We start from the raw sequence: 13,178 nt of genomic DNA on the forward strand, positions 1-13,178 counted from the left end.
AACATAATATGAGGTACATAAAAATATATAAAACACTAAAACTTCGGTAAGTTCTTAAAAAGGTGACAAAACGATTTAAAATCGATCACTTATATAATATGCACTACTTATATAATTTCACTTCTATAATATAAAAAAAATAAACTATATAGTTTGGATAAAATTATTCACAAAATACTATGTAGGACTCAAGTACTAACAAAAATCTGTCTTCGAGCACATATTATATACTTAAGTAGATTTTTTTAAATTTATAAGTTTATATTTTAAGGCTTTACTTCAGCTGGGGTACGGTCTAAAACAATCGTTACTACGCGACGCGAAGATTGTGCAAATGACGCGTGCAGTACAAAACATAATTTGTCATAAAAAGTCAACATGCGTTCATTTAATGTTATGTTTATTGTTATATTACTAATAATAATAATATGTTCATTGACATGTTTTCTTTTTCAAGTAAATGGGTGACGGTTTTAAGTCGTCTTTACACGATTTAAGAATTAATTCTCCCGTTGCCATCACAAAACAAATTGACGTGTTCACAGCTCGACTTTCGCTCTTGCGAAGATTGCCAGCCAGTCCGAAATTTCGTCGCACCTATAGTTGAAAATTATTTGCCGTTTCACTGAAGTACCTACCGTCTTCACTAAAAAAATTTAAATGAATATTTTAATATTCTAAGATGTGCATTGATTATTTGAAAAAAAAGTATAAGTAAAATAATTTATTTTCGGGTTTTGCTAAAAACGTTACTCTTCACCTTAAATATGTTTAATTACAAATGCTACATTATAAATTTTATAATATAACATAAGTATTATAATTAAAACACGATTTTGAATAGCATTTAAGAAATATTGTAGGTTTCAACTAAGTCTCTGATTTTACACAATAATTACTTCATACATTGTTCTAAACCCTGTCGATTACAATATAAACTAATATACACCACTGCTATAAGATATAACTTCCAATTCTAATACAGATATTGATAGTTTTACGTGCCAGAGTTAAACCTACTATTAAGAAGGGGATATTGGGTTATTCTGGAAACTAATTATTATTGTTTTGCTTAAAAGCTATCGCTTGTATGAAACTGTTACACTGTGGTGACCAAACACTGCCACCGTTACTATTGCAGTATCGTAAAATACATTTAGGCCCTTGCTCATTTTAGGTTTGTTATTTAATTAAATCTACTGGAATGATTTCCGGACCGGAATGGAATTTTGATTAAAACAGAGAAAATATGCGCACATAGGTGCATTTTGAGCACTCTTTTAATATAAGTATAATGAAATTCCTTGGTTATATTTTTTAATATATTTTTTTCCCAAAAAAACATTCACAAAATTTTTGTCACGGAATTCTTTCTTGATTAATAATTTAGTTTAGACGTTAAGTTTTATGATTATGTGTATTTTTTCTCATGCCGTAAATCCAAGAAATTTAGATTGTTTATTCTAAAATTTAAATATTTTTATATTTATAAACTAACCGCTTTCATTAATTACATTACTGTAATGGAAAAAAATATTTATTTTCGAAAATCATACAAAAACTATTACAAACACTTCGGGATTCTGTTTCTCCAATCTCAGGATTACAAATAGTATTAAACATTTCCATATTTTATCGACCAGCCCAAAAAATACTTCCCGGATTTTTTCCAACCTATATACACCCCACGGTGGCCGCGTGGCTTAAGCGTTGGACTATAACACCGTGGGTCCCAGGTTAATCCTGGGTCTGGCAAGTACACATATTGTTTTTCAATTTGTGTCTATCAGGGTATGGACCTATTAGTTAAGCAAGTCGCTGACATCCATTTCTCGTAAAAACACAAAATCTGTTAATACTGTGAAGGCCCATATTATGATCCTATTAGGATCGGACATGGTCGAATAATAATCTTAATATACCAATAGGTATCTCGAAATATTTTATTGAAAACACATAATTTTGAAAAATCTCACAAATATTTACTTAGGTATATCAGAAAAAAATACTTAAGTACATAATAAAAAAAATATAAAATTGAAAAAAAGGTTGAACGAGTCGCATTACAACTCAATGTCCGTGTGAGTACTTTCATTATTTGAGTTATCAACCTGTCCATGACTCATACGAATTAATTCTAATAACTACGCTTATCATAGGTATTTTAATGAATATTTCCTTTCCTTGGTAAAATTCGAAACACCCCCAATAGCGTAATTATAAAAACTAATTCACACAAGTGATAGGTGGACCGATAGCTTGAGAAATAAGAACACTCACCTGGATAGAGAAATATGTGAGTTTAAATCACACTTTGTTTACCTTTTTCATCCAAGAATTTTAGGTATATTTCTAAGGTTTTTCAAAATTATGTGTTTTACAGTTTTCAAAGATCTTATTATTATTCAGTATTGAATTAAGACATAGGTAACAATTTATCATTCTATTTAGATTCAATATTTAAAATACAACATCTGAAACCTAATAAAACAGGGGTGGCCTAACATAAAAAAAATGTTCCAACAAATTCCTTCCTTCATACATACGTGGTCTTCCGACGTATATATTTACTACGCAGTTGTAATAAACAGGCCTCAAACTACTAAAAGTGGACCACAACTAACTTTATTATGTTTTGGTCTAAGGTCTAAAAACTTTTCTCGGCCATATATTGTGCGATATCAACATATTGACAGTACCTGCATATACTGCCATATATAGTCATAGTAAATAACTTAGAACATACAAGCAGAATATATTTTCTTATTTAATTGGACTACCTTTTCAAGGTAAAAAGGGCTAGATAAGGTAAACAATATTAATGTTTATGTATATAATGTATAATAATGTTATATTTATATATCAATAAAGAAAATACTTGAATTTAACTCTGTCAAGTGTTTCTGTATTACTCTTTCTTGATCAAGATCAACGATAAGGAAATATAGCTATACAATGTTAACAAACTCATAAAGTGTCAATCTGAGATAAAAGATCTTGGCATAATTTTTGACTTTCATTATTTTTTCACTCGCACATCATCTCTACAGCTCAACATATAAGTAAGCTTTGAGGATTCATGGTTCTAATCTAAGACATTCAAGAATCCATATGCATTATGGATCAATTATTATCTGGAGCCCTTATGAAGTTTTCTGTAAACTTATTTTAGAGATAGTTCAGAAGAAAATTCTTTGGTGTCTTTATTTTAACACAGAATTATTTTTCTTTCGATAAATTTGTTAAACGATTATTTTCCGACTGCCTTTTTTCAAAGTATGCTTGCTCTTCACTCTCTTGAAACTCGTTGGTGACGAGGTAACGTTTGTAGTACTCACAAGGGATGGTTTTCGGGCGTCAATTACCTATGTAGTCACAACCGTGACCTCTTCTGGAACTCTTTTCTTGTTCCAGGCTTATCAGGCACCATTAAAGAGGTATACGAGAAAAATTTATGCGCTTCGCAGAAACATAGACAGTTTCATTGATGTAATGTATATTTTGTTTTTGAAATTTCATTTTATTTTTTAACATTAATTATGTTTTATTTTAGAAGGTGTTTTTGTCATGAATTTTTATTTAACTCGATTGATTCGAACCGATTTTTTATAATTTAATTATTATAAAAATATATAAATTTATTATTAAATCACAATATATTAATAAGAATCAACATAACAATAACATGTTTGTTCACAATAACTATTACATAGGTGCCTACTTCATTTATTTTTAGAATATCATGGATATTGGCAATATTAAATTGAATCAAAAACGCTTAACAAATGATATTGTAATCATATTTTTTGATAATATTCTACTTTTATGATGACCCCCTGATATTTTTTTTTTGCACTTTGCACCCCTAAGAGCCATTGAGAGGCTCTGGCATCTTTCACTTGATAAATATAACAAGCCAGGATTGAACGGCGTCATTGACAGCGTACTGACACCATCAAACTTATGTCATCCCCTAGAGACCTAATTCACATAGCACGCAAAGGAGTATTGCACCAGTATCAAGATATTTTACAGCAAATATACGAGTTGAGTAAGATTCTTAAGTCAAGATGTCTTTAAATAATATATTAGGGAATATTTTATTATTACTATATTATATTATTATTATTACTTGTTTAAACAAGCAGTAGGTATGCAATTCCTTACGGATGATCATCCTTTATATTTTACTAGCTGAAGTACCCGGCTTCGCAAAGGGTCGCTTCGTGGTTATATTTATCTTAGATTAGATTAAGATTAAGAGTTAATTATTTTTTTAATATTAAAATATCTGTGTGATACAATATGGCAATATGAAAATAATTCTAATAGGAGTAAAGGTCAAACAAAAGAACACTAAATTAAAATCGAATCCAAAATATGCAAAGGTTATTAATGTTATTAATATGTAGTAAAAAAAATAAAATTGGATGGAACAAACAAACAATAAACTTTGTATTTTATATAATACTAATTTACAACAACTGACGAAAGTTTTGTGGCAATCCGATGAAAGGTATAGGAACCATACGAATAAAAGAAAATAGAATGAAGAAGAAGAAGAAGATGATGATTTTTCTAATTCAGAAACCTTTGCAGGTGTGCATACAACCACTTACCAAAATTTAATCGCAATAGGATGAATGGTATAGGAACGCATACGGGACATACAGGCAGACAGACAGACAGACAGACAGGCAGACATTCATTTTTATATATAAGATATAGCCTATACTGTTTGCGAAAGTGCAAGTAATAAGTTGACAAAGTTTTATTGCAATCGGATGAACGGTATGGCAGCGCATAAAATACGAACAAACAAACAAACAAACAAATATTTATTTTTATATATTAGATATCATTGATTTATAAGGGGAAAATATTAATGGTCGCAATTCTTGTAGTGAAACATATTAGTTTTTCAAGTACCTACTAATCATAAATTAACCACATATATAATACAATTAACATGAAATTTTGCCTCGGGAAATTAAACAAGATTCTAAATTAGTTTGAGGCCTGTACGATATATTAACAAATATTTATTTGAGGTACGGTAGCCCACATATAATTAAATCCGTATACATATTTCGGTTTCATATTATTATATTGTAGCAAAGTAACAAACAACTTGCATAAGGGGTTAAGCCTCAGCCAGCCACCGTCCGTAAAGGTAACCACTCGTCTTTATTGGTCGTTAAGAAAAGTTATCTGCAGGTTTATAGTCGGCGCACATTAATTCCAAAATCCAGCACATTAACAACGATCTCGCCGCAGAGGTCAGTAGGAATGTCGCTAAAATAACGCCCTTACCCTCCGGTGACGAACTTTCTCGGACATTGTTGACATTATAAGTAAACGTGTAAAACATGACATAAAAAAGGTTTCCGGGTTGTCATTGTATTGTATATAGTATATACATAATGTTTTTAGGCTAACATACATATTCTACAAGATAAACCAAAAATATTACAGTACAGTAAAATATAATGGCGCATTAATATAATCAAATTGATATCAGACCATTCAGTTTTTCAGGTTTTATGGCTATACACTAATTGTGAAATGATCTGTGATCAACCGGTCACCAAAAGTTACGGAAAAATACACTACTTAAATTAATTGTTTTTTTAAATCATAATTTTATATAATATACTAAATATAAAGTTATCGTGTTTTTTTCATTATTTTAGTGTTCGGGTTCATTATCAGAATATTTTTTAGTGCAAACATAAAATTTTTAAGGAAAGTTTTTAATATTATTATTTTTCAAGTATAAGCTTATTTTGCAACAGCTTTCATTAGTTAAACAATATTAGGATATTATATAGTAGTAGTATAAAATGGACCATTCTTGCTTTAGAATCTACGTTATTTTGTCACAAATTGTAGAAATTTTGTTTGTCATTACTTTAAAAATAACCTAAGTGACTAAATCGTAAAAAAACTACTTAGGTATTGTTCACTTAAATATATCTAATATGGCGTATCTTACTAGCTAGATCAGTGATCACCAAACGGTCGGTTGCGAGCTACCGGTAGCTAGCGGCGGCATTTTCGGTAGCTCGCGGAAGATATTTTATCATGTTTGTCAAATTAAATTATTGGACTCCGAAATTAAATATTTCTCGAACAAAGTTTCAATAAAATGCTTAACAAGATACCGTTGTAATTTGAATTTCTTGGCATAACGATTTGTGTTGTATCGTCCAAAAATTCTAAAAAGATGGCCCTTCATCAGAAATGGAATTGATAGAATTTCAGTGTGATTTCTCGCTTAAGTGTGTTCCCTCAACTGTAGAATCTGTATGGCCTTTCGTCCCAATAGAAAACAGAATTACAGATGGCAGATACATCTTCATAATTACATTCGGATGGGACAAGGTACTCGTACCTACTAACCGAGAATTGAAAAAAATGTAGCGGAATGTGAATGCCATTCTTTTCACCAATTATTTTTACTTTTACTCACACTTATTTCAAGAGATTTTTCAATTATTACTTTGTTTATAAATAAATAATTAAAGTACATACGCATTTTATGTTTTATTGGAAGTCCGGTGTCCTAATTTATTTTATGTAATATAATAATATTATGTATGGTACGATAAAGGACGATGATTAAAAAATATGTATATAATATGTATAAGTAGCGCATCAGACAATTTCAATTTCTGAAAGTAGCTCACTTCCTTAATGAGTTTAGAGACCACTGAGCTAGATGAATGAAAAGATAATATTTCACAAGTCAATATTAAGCAGATAATGCAAAAATATATGGTTTTGTATAAACTAAAATGTTAAATAGTGATACTCATATTTTAAATCTCAATAAAATTGTTGTAAAATAATTTATGGCAATACTAATAAAATTATTGATATTTTACAATTTTATTTCACAATATTAATTTTTTTTATTGGATAATTTTATTGTTCACCTTACATAGCTTAATCATTATGATTACTTGCGTTGCTAATTTAGTAGTAAAAATTCTACGGTACGTTTGAACTCCATTCAATTAAAAAAAACTACATTCAGTAAATAAATAATATTAGGTTTACTAATTAATTGTCCCCAAGATCATTGCCATAATCAAAAGCCTACACGAGAACAGCGAATGCTGTGTCAGAATTGGAGATACTGTCACGGAATGGTTCGGGGTCACGACCGGAGTCAGATAGGGTTGTGTCCTTGCACCGTTTCTCTTTATCATTCTATTTGAATTTATACTACGGAAGTCAATACCACCCGACCGAGGCATGCCTGTTACCCACACGGTGAAGCTATGCGACCTGGAATACGCCGATGATGCTGTCCTATTCGACAACTCAATCGAGGGCATTCAAGAGACAATCGACAGGTTGCATAACAACTCCTCTCGCGTTGGTTTGAAAATCAACGCGAAGAAAACCAACGTTTTGTGCAATAGTACCTGTCCTGATCCAGATTTCCCTCTGATTAGCGATGGACAAAACATCGAGAGTGTCGACAGCTTGGGGTACACATCACGGGAGATGGCATTTTGAAGAAAGAGCTCGCTATCCGAATGGGAATGGCTGGAGCAACATTCAACTCGATGCGAAATGTCTGGGACTCACGATTGTACTCGGTCAAAACCAAATGCCGCCTATTCGACGCTTGCATTCTGACAGTGTTGCTTTACGGTAGCGAATCATGGCACCTTACGAAGGCTCAGAGTAACCGTATACTGAGCTTCGAAAACAGATGTTTGCGACGAATACTGGATGTGCGGTGGTATGACTTTAGGAGCAATGAGGAGATAAGAGAACGTACCAAGCAGCCTCTCATCACGCTGAAAGTGAAGAGGCGACGTTGGACCTGGCTCGACCACGTGCTGCGGATGCCAGAAGATTACTTTAACCTGGCTTGCCTGGTCTTCAAGCTGACCGGATTCCGGCGTCCTGGAAGGCCGCTAAATGCAATCTACAAAGTGTATACGGCGGAGCAACGGAATACTGGTTTGACCTGGAACGAAGCAAGAAGACTGGCGAGCGACAGGGATTCTTAGAGGCGCCGCGTGGTGTCCATATGCTCCAGCTAAGGGGCGGATATGGGCAAAGAAGAAAGAAAAATTAATTGTCTGTATTCTGGTCATCGTTTTCGAAATTAACCCGTAAAAAGATATGGGAGGGGAGCGTCCTTGTCTAAGGGAGAGTGGTTGGGAGCTTATCCACTTGACTACAAAAACATTACATATACTAATTACGATCACATAATATCAACTTCCTGGATTATCGACTATCATAAGACATTGACCTATCGATTGTACAGCCTTCCGGTATAAACAATTTAAGTTTTCTCAAACATAAGGAAATTTTACATTTGCAGGTAAATAATATTATAACAATGTTGTTTGATAGACAATCACTATTCAATGGCAGTATTATTAATTCATGCAGTGATACAAAATAGGGCTGATATTGTTTTGATGGTATGTCCTTCAAATTAATACTTAATATTTAAGTTATGTTGGGTCATATTACTCTATTAATCCGACGCTGAATCCTATAAATAATTATAGCACATCCTATTAGGAAACGTTTGAACCCAAATTGTAAGGAAAGCCACATCATAAGGGTTGCTTTGGTAATTACTAACTGTGCTTAGCACAGCGTTTCCCAATCAAATTTAGTTATAAAACCCTTGTATGTTCTATAATTATAACATAACGGAACTCTTCAAATATTTCTTGGTTCAAAGTCAAATACATTTAATTTGAAAATCTACACATTTCGTCTACTTTCGTATTTCACATAATTTAGCTAAAGAAAATTTAGTTATACTTCTTTAGGCGCGTTTGGTAAAACAGATTAGAGTGTATTTTTGGCGTGTGACGAAGTTGCGCGCGCCGACGTAACACATAATTTTTTATTATGATTATATTCATTTCGGTCTCAAGGGTACATGCACATGGGCATAGTGTCATTTAGTTAGTAGACCAATATTGTGTCAAAATAAATACATATGTTAATAAACATATTTCTGGAGACTAACATTCTATACTGTTAATTTATATTCTTAAAACTTTATTTATATTGGAGTGTACATTTTTAATTTTCACTGTAAATATTATGTATCCAGATTTGAGGCTATATTTATGTAAGTATTATTTATGAGTTAAATTATATATAAATAAATAAATAAATTTTGTCAATGTTGAGTTGGTAAATAATTCAAAAAATATATTATAATTTGATATTTTATTAATTCATCATGGGCACTTCTGGATCGATTATAACCGCTGTATGGCAGATACTAGTTTTGGTCCAATACAATAATTAAATTACAATTATCATGTGCTATATGAGACATATATGAATTGCGTACGTTTTCACAAACCTAATTCACTGTAATATTAATAGATTCGGGTAACGGCTTATTTTATTTTGTTACGCCAAAGAACTATAACTTCTAACGTACGTAAATTAGTACACACATCGATTTATTTTTTCAAAGTAGTCATTGTATTGCAGACCAGTGTTGATTTCCAATGAGTGAATTCAAATGACAAATAGATGTCGTTTTAGTTTCATTTCATAGTTTTAAGACTAAGATATAACTGAAATAGATGCTTACAGCGCGTGTAACCAAGATTCAAGTTTCATTGCATTTACTGACATTGAAGACTTTTGGAGTATCAATTACCCATTTACTTATCATTTTGTAGTCCTTACGATATCAATAGGAGTATAATATAATGAACGCATTATACCTCTAGGTTATAATCAATTCCATTGATGCTACCCGGTTAAGTAAAATATACATATGCGTTCACAGAATATTTGGTCAGCTAACATTCATAAAATCATGTTGTTTGTTGCAGTTCATAATTCGTGAACATAATGAAATTTGTACTGAATATAAAATACAAAACAATATTAATCTTTGCTAAATTGCAAGCAACTCCTGATTATACAACCGCCAGAAGCTAGTTCAATGGTTAAATCAATTTAGTGGGTACTTAAAATATATTGAGTTTTTTGCTGGAGCCTTAATTTGAGCCCATTTGAGAATCGTTGGTGCCTTTTATCCAACACTTCTTATTAATCCCGTCCATTTCCCGCATCCTATTAATTCGTTATGTACAGTCAATTTGGATTACAGATAAAAAATATATCTATTTTTTGAAGTGAATAAAATAATAGGTAAGGGTTCGTACGAGTACCACTCATTATTGTTTTTATTACAGACGTTAAAGGAATAGAGAAATACCATAGTGTAATAAATGTCGTAATAATTCTACCATGTGAATAAAATATTAAAAATACGCACGTATAAGTAAGTATAAAAAAGGGATAAGCTTTCCCAGCGTAATAGAATTTCACAGTACACTTTGTAACTACAAATAATATCTAAAGAAAAAGCATATTTTTCTTATTGAAGAAATATACACAAAAATTTACGCCCTCGTAATACGATATATACTTTAAGACAGAAGTGATATTCCTATTTTAGAAAATCGTATTTTTTTATATTTACTACTAATTAAAAGAATATATTATCACAACTTGAAAATACATAAAATGACACATACTTTTAAATTAATAGGGTGTATTATTTTACATGCATAAATCGTCATGATTTATGCTGAAACAATAATAAATAAATCATAATTACAGGTAAAAAAAGTAGGATTGATTTATGTTACTTACACTTTTTGGGTAGGTACTACTTTTGGGGTTATGTACTGTTTTATGCTTTCCATCATCACATTTATAAAGCTCTGTTTAATATTGAGTACTATGTACAACAGATTAAAACAAAACATTTTATACTAAAACAGATTCATAATTTGTGCGATAGATCGAATTTATTTTATCAGTTTTATAATCGAGTTATATCAGAGAGCTTTTGTAATTAACTGAATGCAGCTGCAGCAGTAGTGAAATTGCATTAAGTGAACATAATAAAATGCAAATCCTGATATCGAGGCTTTCGGTTGTAATCATTATTATTTTCGTATCAGAATTTAGAGTGTATTCAGTTCAATTTTAAGCACGGTTAATATTAAATGTATAAATGCATTTAGATACGTGGTCTTTTTTGTATACCTACAGTATATTTTACTAAGTCAATATTGTAAAATTTATGATAATTTAAATCATAATTTAGTAGTAGTAAGAAAAACACATTAAAAATTTAATGGAAAATAGGATACATCGTGCAATATACTGACTCATTTAACCTGGCTATTCAAACTGGTCAACAGTTCTCCAGAAATTTCTATCCCGAGCTTTCTCTCTCCGGTCAGTGACATTCAGCTTCTCTGCGCCCCCCTTGAGATTATCCACCCATCACTTCCGGGGGCGGCATATCTACAGGGGTTCCTTCGTTACAAGATGAACCACGCATCTAATATGCCTGGTTCATCTCAGTCTTTGCGCACTCAAGATATTGACTATGCTGGATTTAAATTGTTCAGAAAGCTCACCAATAATTGTATGGATATGTCATCTTGGATCATACTTTGATTTCTTTCTCTTGTTTATCTGTTATATTGAAATAACGAAATGTGTATGGCATTCTTTACTATAAGCAACCAGAACACATAATTTTATGGATACTTTATCACCGCAGTTCTATATAATTTCCATTATTTAAATAATTAATGTTTGTTTAAAAAATGAGATCAACACTATTTAGTGACTTCTCATTACTATTTTGCATGTCAACGCCCGAATTCAAATATAATATTAGCAACATATTACAGCAATGTATATCATCACTTCAATACTACAACTAGATAACATGATTTTCACTTTTTTTGAGATAGATATTGAATATGATTCTACATTAATAATACAAAATGATAAAACTTGGTAAGTCAGAAGTTAATGGTAACTGTATTAATTTTGTATTTGAAAATAATAGATAACTTTAAAACCATTAATGCATTAAATAAATAAAATAAGATGTCTACAATATTTTATCATACAATTGAACATTATATCATTGTTCCCGATTAGACGGGCACAAGTTTCCATTTTTATTTTAAATAATAATTTTAGCCCAGATTTAAGTTAATCAAGTAAAATCTAAATATCATTTTACCAACAATGACCAAACCAGAGTTATCTAGTTGTATTGAGGTGATGATATCATTGTATTGCGCTAAAAGGCGCTAGAAAGGGGATAGAGGAGGCTCTATGATAAGACTACTATGCAAATTAAAGGCCAAGATAATAATTAACAGCCAAAACATATTTTTGGTATTTAAAAGTCAAAAGGCTGCATCATGTAAAATTTTATAGATTCTACTTTAACATAATATACGTGCAGACCAAAGAGGTTGGACGATATATTTCTTTCATAGATTTATACATAATATGATAACACATGCTATCTTATGAGTTTTAAGTGATGCTATTATAATATTAATACTATCGACCGAAGGTACTTGATGAAAGTTGAATTTAAATTCTAGTGGATTTAAGCTTTGTACTATTCTATTTGAGTCGTTTTTTGCGACCTGGGTTTCCATTAGGTTTGACGATTTAATATAATACGCTGCTCGAGAGTATTATTATTGATAAGGTATGGGTTTTTACGAACATTTCAACTATTCATAATTTGTTTGTTATAATTTTTTTTATTGTGTCCCTTGACTTATTGGTAGGTGATAAGTTTTAACACACTTTATTGTATTGATTTATTATTTTAGTAAGAGTTAATAGTGTTCGTTGTCAGTGTGTGTTTGTCTTTTGGTGAGTATACAGCGCCTGAAGATGCCTAAAGACAAAACCCGGGTCGCAAACAACGACTCAAATGAAATAGTACAAAGCTTACATCCATTAGAACAGTATTTCTTAAAGTGTAGTATTCGTACCCTCTGGGGTATGGAAAGAGTTTGGTGCGGGTACGCGCTGCACCGAGCTTTGGCTTCGCCTGGTGCAACAAGCATTAATACAACATCAATACAACATCCATGCTTCAGATGGATTCTTGAAAAATAAATAAAAGGAGTGTACTTTAACATCATTCTGATTGCAAATGCAACATGTTCATCCAATTTTTAAGACTCCTGAAATACATCTTGTCTTTTCCAACTTCATATGTAATAAAGTTGCCTTTTCAGCATTATTTGTAGACATTAAGTCAAAAAAAGGAACAGGATTTTGGATGTGGAACCACATCTCAGATTATAATTAATAACCAG

Source organism: Rhyacophila brunnea, unplaced genomic scaffold (genome assembly GCF_057557595.1).
Source record: "Rhyacophila brunnea isolate RB1 unplaced genomic scaffold, BYU_Rbru_1.0 scaffold_14, whole genome shotgun sequence".
Taxonomy (NCBI): Eukaryota; Metazoa; Arthropoda; class Insecta; order Trichoptera; family Rhyacophilidae; genus Rhyacophila; species Rhyacophila brunnea.